General features: G+C 40.1%; 2 long non-coding RNA genes across 2 annotated transcripts; both read left to right on the forward strand.

The window, feature by feature from the left end:
* The first annotated feature begins 425 nt into the window (after positions 1-425).
* Positions 426-1979, forward strand: LOC146857837 (uncharacterized). The gene is made up of 3 exons (XR_014979618.1): positions 426-555; positions 993-1060; positions 1370-1979. It is a non-coding gene; the product is annotated as an uncharacterized LOC146857837 (long non-coding RNA).
* A 2952-nt stretch (positions 1980-4931) lies between these two features.
* LOC146857838 (uncharacterized) lies at positions 4932-6156 on the forward strand. Its single transcript, XR_014979619.1, has 4 exons — positions 4932-4969; positions 5058-5210; positions 5300-5436; positions 5945-6156. It is a non-coding gene; the product is annotated as an uncharacterized LOC146857838 (long non-coding RNA).
* Positions 6157-7954: the final 1798 nt, after the last annotated feature.

A 7954-nucleotide genomic window follows, 5' to 3' on the forward strand; every position in this document is an offset into this window, starting at 1 on the left:
AGTTGCATAAGCCAAAGGAGTGAAAGTGTAGGAGTCACATGTCACCCATACTGGTAGGCAGTAGTGTAAGAGTGCTTGGTGTGGAGGAGCACAAACTCAGAGTCCAAAAAGATACCGCAAAGTTGGGAGCTCCCTTTAATACAAACAATCTATAGTTCACCAAAAGTACGTAACAATGCAGAAACATATTTAGAGAAGGTATGCAATGAAAATGTGACTTCTTTGGTTTTCCAATGTGTCCTTCATCCATCAATCCTCATTTGGGAATCACAGCGTTACAATGTAAAATCACATTAATGAAATATGGTTCTCCATTGTTAATTAAGTCCGTGTCCCGCGATGATCAGTATGCATCATTTTATTTTATTTTTCTGCTGGACTGTGGGTTTTTCGTATGGAGGTGCAGGCTGTCACAAATCATTTGTATTTTCTCATGAGATTTGTATTGCTCCCCTCAAGGACGTGACTTTCAGAGGCATACTCCTGCCAATTTCTATCTGTGTTCGATTGGTGCATTTCATCTTACGGGCCCCCCCGACGTTTTGCTACAAAAAGGTAAGTGTTTTCAATGTGATTACAGTCTCGGGAGTGTTGTTTTATTGTCAGCTGTGTTCTGCTGTGGGTGCTAGTGCTGAAGTAGCTAGTTGAAGTGTATCATTCCAATTAATCTCCACATCTTGTTCATTGTCTCCTTGTAGTATATGTGTAAAAACTATGTATTATTTTTGTAATGTTTGTTCAATGTATTTAAACAAATGAATGTTATGTAATGTATTTTTTGCGTACTTGCATTCCGTAGCGGGTTGTGGGTTTATAGGGGAATTGGGTGGCAACTAATTAAATTGTGGTTAACTGAATCGTTATGTTATTTATATGTTTTGATAATCAATTAATTGTTACTTAATTATTAATTGGCAAGTAATTGTTATTGATTGTGATTAATTCATATTCATTGATTAATCGATAATTATGCTAATTTGGTTTTGTATTAGCCTTCCCGGGATATTGAAAGGTCGGAATACCGAAAGGAACAAATTCCACGTTGACAACAGCGACACAGGTACATGCTTGGTATTTTGTATGGGCTATTATGCCACACAATTAACGCTGGAAGTAATGTGTTGCCTAGCCCCATAGCATTTCATTTCTGTGCTGTCTTGTGTAGTACACGTGTACTTTTAACACACAACAAATCATCCAACCGCAAACGCTATTGTTATGTTGCTGTTACAGAGTCTCAAAGTGAAGGCTTTTCCCTTATATTGGGCTAAAGCACCTAGAACCGTGTACACCTTTTACTACTTCCAACTGCACATTTTGCATATGTTTGGTTCTTGAAAATGATGTATCTTTCTTTATCTTTTTTTAGAGTAATGTCTGATCCGAAGATGGCCAAATACATCTCCTCCAGTAGAGGAAACCGTCTACTAAAACACAGTGGTTATATATATTGTAAGGAGAGACATTCGGAGCCCCGTGGTCATTGGAGGTGTGTGCAATACTACTCCAGCCATTGCAGAGGCCGAGCAGTTACTCTTGGTGACTCTGTTTTAAGAAGCACAGACCATAACCACTCTGCCTCTGCAACTGCTATTGAAGTGAGAGAATCGTTAAATGAAATGAAAATGATTGCAGGCAACTCCAATGACCCGTGCGGTGCTATTTTAAGGGAGGTATCCCAACACATCCCTGAGCATGTTGCTAGTAGTATGCCCAGTATTCCCAACTTGCGTCGAATCATCCAACGCAAGAAACAGGCAACTAATCCCAAGCGCGTTACACCACAAGCCTTTTCTGATATTACAATTCCTCGTGAACTCTCAGTTACTGTGACCAATGAACCGTTCATCTTGTATGACAATGGAAATGCGCACAAGCGTATTTTGATTTTCAGTACTCACCGTAATCTAAATAGGTTGGAGAACAGTGATGTTTGGATGATGGATGGTACCTTTAAAAGTACGCCAACCCCTTTCACCCAAATCTACACTATTCACGGCTACGTTAACAGCACAGTAGTTCCGTTAGTGTACAGTTTACTTCCAGACAAACAATCATCAACCTATACTGAATTTCTGTCTCAACTAAAAGCGCGAATTCCAAACAGAAATCCATGGAAAGTAATCATGGAGTTACCAATGATGAATAGTATAACAAAATTGTACATGGATACTCAAATCCAAGGCTGTTTTTTCCACTTTTCTCAGGCGTTTTGGCGCAAAATTCAAAAAACTTCCCTAATTGAGGATTATGCAGCTGACAGCAAACTACAGTTTGAGCTTAAAAAACTAACTGCACTTTGCTTTGTTCCTCCTAACAGTGTAGACGAGTACTACACATCTATTACGGAGTCCGAGTACTTTATGGCAAATGACGAAAAATTGGCCCCAATTTTAAATTATTTTGAAGACACATGGATTGGCCATCTAAGCAGGTCTGGTTGCCGGAGGAAACCACGTTTTCTTGTGGCCTGGTGGAACTACTACTCGACCTGCTTAGAGGGAGGAGCAAAGACAAACAATGCAATAGAGGGATGGCACAACTCTTTAAACAACAGTATTGGCAAACCGCACCCTAATTTCTACAATTTTTTAGAGATTTTGCAAAGGGAGCAAAGTTATCAGGAAATGCGCATGTCACAATCGTTAGCAGGTACTCTCAATCCCCGTATTTCCCACCGCACAAAGGAGATGTCGGCTAGGCTATTGGCAGCCCTAAAACTTTTCACCTTGTCTGGACCTTACGACTACCTATCTTCCATTGCACATATACTGAATTGCTTTTCCTAACAATGTTTGTGTGCACGACACCAATAGCACGCATAATGGTATTATTACATGTGACATTGTTCCATTGGTTTTTTTTAGCTAACATACAATTGGTTTCTCTTTTTGTGTGATATTCATGCAATGTACTCTGAATAAAAAACCCTAACTTGGCCCATTGTCTTTTTTTTTTCCGTTGCATGACATATCCCCTTGTGTTAATATGTGTTACATGCAGAACTTGCTACGTGGGGCAAATGTTGGGTGTGAATAGAGACATCTCAGTCATGACCAAACACTGCCAACTGTCTGTCATGAGTGGTAAACGGTTGTGGTTGGGGGTGAGTGCGGGTGGGAGTGCCTCTTATGCGTTTCCCAATGTTGTCCTTGAATGGCCATGCCGGCATCCACCCACCTGTTGCAATTTTACACATCCACCCAGCCATCCATCCAGCACCCCTCCGTACATACATACATACGGATTACTCTGTAGCCGTACCTCAGAATGCATGTTTCCACCCAGCACCCTGTGGCAATTGCACACATCCACCCATACACCCACCGCACCCAGCCATCCCTCCGACCACTGGAGGGTCCTGGAGAGGCATAGTCATTAGTAAAATGCGTCATCCGGCTCCTCTTGCATCGCCATGAATCACCTCTTCTGGTCGCCGTGTGTGTACAACCTTCATAGAGTGTGTGCGTGAGTGTGTGTGGAGAATCACCTGTTCTGCAAGAGATTTTTCTGCAAGAGATGTTTTATTTTTCCTTGTAAATAATGCAGTGTAATGCAACCTGTCCTTGAAGAACTCCTCTTGCATCGCCATGAATCACCTCTTCTGGTCGCCGTGTGTGTACAACCTTCATAGAGTGTGTGCGTGAGTGTGTGTGGAGAATCACCTGTTCTGCAAGAGATTTTTCTGCAAGAGATGTTTTATTTTTCCTTGTAAATAATGCAGTGTAATGCAACCTGTCCTTGAAGAACTCTATTTTTAATGCTGTGTGGGCCATGTGCATCACGTGTTGTGGAAGAGCTCATTTTCCTTGTAAGTAATGCTTAACTACGCGATGTACATGTAGGGCCCCATCCGCACATCGAAGTAATCCGTAGTTCGGTGCTGTTCTGCGTTGCCTGCCATCTTTGTAAATCTGGCCCAGGGACTGTTCGAGCCTTTGAGAAGCTTTGCACCAGATGCATGACCGCACCAGTCACTGTCATAGAAATATTGTGCATCTGTGTACTTGCATGTACTGCAACAGTAGTGCTGTGCTGTGGCATTTGGCAACAGAAGTGGGAGTTCTTCCTGATGTGCCACTGTTTCTGCACTTAAGGTGCTGGTTGCGCCCTGTGCGCCAATGTGACCTCCATACTGGTAGGCAGTATAGTTCCAATTAAACAATTCCCATGAAATACGCGATACGCGATGTTAAATACTGCAGAAGAACGCGTACGCAGAACGCGTACGCAGTATAGTTTCAATTAATCAATTCCCATGCAGAAGAACGCGTACGCAGAACGCGTACGCAGTATAGTTTCAATTAACCAATTTCCATATAAACATCCAAAAATCTGGCTAAGGGTCATTGGGAAATACGCGATGTTAAATACTGTGGTAGCGATGTTAAATACTGCAGAAGAACGCGTACGCAGTATAGCTTCAATTAAAGTAAATCTGGCTGAGGGTCATTGGGAAATACGCGATGTTAAATACTGCAGAAGAACGCGTTGTTACGGCTCACGCGATGTTAAAACCGCGTTTAAAACGTCCACGAAGCAAATGTCCCCGCGATGTAAAACCGTGCAATGTAAAGACGGCCGCGATGTAAAAGCCGCGTTGCGATGGCAGCGCGTGAAGAAGCAGTCGTTGTAATGGGTGTTTCCCGATTTGATTGGAAGTTCACACTGGTGGACCAGAATGGAAACACCCTGGTTACGTGGTTTGGAAAAACGGAGAAAATGATTGGTCGGCAATGTTTGAAAGACATTCAGACATTGCTTGGAATTTGATGTAGTTAAACGTGATTTGATTGGAGGTTCAAACGGGTGGACCAGAATGGAAACACCCGGAGAGATATGGTAATGAGGTTTGGAAATCGGAGAAAATTATTGGTGCTTGAATCCTTCAAAAGGAGAGTTAGCGGTATCAGGCTACAGAGCTAGGCTATCGGACCGGCTGCAAGTCACAAGGGTTTTCTGTTGCAAGGTACGTGTTTGTAATAGGGCGTTTTATTTTAATTTTGGAGGATTGATAGTAGTGATATTAATGTGGTGTCTTTTGGTTACATTTACAGTTAAATAGTCAGTGAACAGGAGGATAACAAACAAGTTGAATTTGCAATAATATTGATGGAAGCTTGGAGGTTTCAAACGGATAATGGCAATTATAAGCAACTGAGCGGGATCATTGGATCAGATGTGGGAGTTGTGAGGACATAAGATTATAGGTATGATAAGGAAATTGGACGTGTCAACTTACTAATGGGAGGATGGAAAGGAGTGTTATTACTAATGTATCTTTTGTTATATATTTTAGATTAATCAATCGTATACAGAAGGATTGATTGGGATAAAAAAAAATTGGTGACAATAAACAAAGCAACGGAAAACTAAGAGGTGAATTAAAGTAAAGGAAAGCATAGTTGTGCAAGGATTGTTCCATGTAATATGAAGGTGAGAAATAATTATTAGAGAAATGCAAGCTTTTGGATATTATTAGCAGGAGGGGAGAGGTAGAGTGGTTTTATGACAAAAGGGTCAATTTTTGGAAAATATAAAATTGAATTGGAGCTTATATCTTTAAGTTTGATAATAAATTGTGAGTTCTTAAATGAATGTTGATTTTGTAAACAGTTATATTATAGGCAGGATGTTGTGGGTTATCCTCTCTGTAATGGAACACGTGAAAGGAATAATACGGCCATGGTTGGGACCAAGGGCACAACTGGAAAATCAGGGGTCAAAGTAGCGATTAGCTCATCACTAGAATGGAAAATAATTGTTAACACTGTTCAATCATAAATGGATATTTTTGATTTTTATTTTAATGATTGTATTGTTCAATAGGTATATTCTGTATACTAGGGATACATTTCTTCCTTGTATAGGTACTTAGTAAGAATCATACATGGAATAATGGAGAGTGATACGATATTCTTTTTTCTTTTCTCCTTCACTACAGCCCTGATGATGTCCTAGACAGGACGAAACGCGTCGGCTGTATGGCTATGTACATTGAGCAATATTCACTCAACGGATTTAATATATTTTTTGAAATTTTGAATATTGTTAGTTGGAATTAATGTAACAGTTGTACATGTATAGGTTTAGATGAAAACCAATGTATTAGTTGATTGGAATACTATTTAATGATTGAATAATTGAAAAAATCAGGAAGGAACAATATTAAGAAATATAAAGAATGAGAAATAAAAACAAATAATATAAATTCATTTGTTGTACTACAACATTTATTTGTTTATATTATGTAATATTACTCCGCTCCTTTCCATTATAATATCAATGTAAATATCTCTTCTACTTCTGTACCTTGCTTAGCTAGCATCATCTTGTATTCAACGTCTTTATCAGGGGTTTGGAAAGTGACACCATCTGGTGTACAGTATATCGTGCAATTCATCTTGTGCAATAGATCTCTTCCCAACAGATTTACTGGACTGGAATCGAAAACTACAAAGCGATGCATGTATTTAAAATTTCCAATATGTACTTCCATTGGTTTTGGGATTGGGGTTCTAATCTGTTGATTTGACTCTCCTACAACTTGTATGGATTCTCCCAAGAGGGGTAGGTTTGGGATGTCTGCTGTTCTCACAGTAGACCGGGTAGCACCAGTATCCAATAGAAAAGTGATATCACTACCTTCCACTTTCCCATCAATAAATGGACCTGACTGATCTACCGGCAAGAATGCGCCAAGCACACACTCCTCTTCCTCCCCCATCAGGCACTATCATTGCAAACAGTCAGCTTCGTTATTATTATTCTGTAAAAGGTATTGTGAAACCACAGAATTTTTCTTACCACTTCCTCCGTGAAATCCGGCGTCCGCAGCGTATTTTTGAGTGTTCAGAAAGTTTGCCATAGGCTGGTGGCACCTGATACTGTAGAGTAACTACCTGCTGCGGCTGAGTCATAATCACCTCGTTCTGCATCTGTGGATAAAATTTTTGATTTGGCCCATTATTATTCTGAATATTCTTACACTCGTTTTTCCAATGTCCAAGCTTTCCACACGCATGACAAGGAAACTTCTTCTTCGCTTCCTGTCTATTCATACGTCCTCTTACTTTACCACCATTCGCCGCTTGATCATTCTGAGTCTGCTCTTTCACCTGACTATCAGTCTGGGTATTTAATTTATTTTCCTGCTGTTCTGCCAATTTTACTTGTGCCCACATTATTTTCTCTTTTAACTTTCTATGCCTTGCCTCAATATCAGTTCAGTTCATAAACTTTATTTCGGCCACTAGGGCCATAAAAGCAACAATGAATTACAAACAATATTAATAATGAAATTATCACATCAAGAACAGATCTCAAACTTAAGCCACCAAAATCAGGTAGAAATAATAAAATTAAATTAATCAAATAATTAACAGTTGGTGGAAAATTTCCTGCGTTGCAACCATATAGCGTTTAGAAAGCGCGAGACTGCGAAAACAATTGGGGGATGGGTGTCATATTTCAAAACTCGCAGGGCTTTTTCGCACTCACTAAAACCAAGGTTATTGCAAATAGGTTTTACCCAGTGTTTTCTGTGCAAGTCATACGTTGGGCAAAAGAAAAACACATGATTTTCATCCTCCAATATATAGCCACAAGCGGGACATGAAGAATTTTTATTGGGATCCCATCTGGAAGTGAAGGACCTGAGCGGTAAAGTGCCCATTCTTAGTTGGAGATACAGCTTCCTAGCAACTGGGGGGAAAATCAAATCCAGGAATAACTCCCTCCCATAATTTGGTTTAAACTGTAGGAACTGAGCAGTCAGCCTACCTATATTTGAATTCATGTGTAAACATGATAGGAAGAAGTATCTGAATTGTTCGACCAAGTTGCTTTTGGAAACAGCCAGACAAGAACTTTCTGGAGTGTCCCAAAGTTCCTGGAAACCAATCTTGGCACAGGTGTCCCTAACATACATTAGCAAAGGGATGTTCAGATTTTT

The sequence above is a fragment of the Triturus cristatus genome, chromosome 3_2 (assembly GCF_964204655.1).
Source record: "Triturus cristatus chromosome 3_2, aTriCri1.1, whole genome shotgun sequence".
Lineage (NCBI taxonomy): Eukaryota > Metazoa > Chordata > Amphibia > Caudata > Salamandridae > Triturus > Triturus cristatus.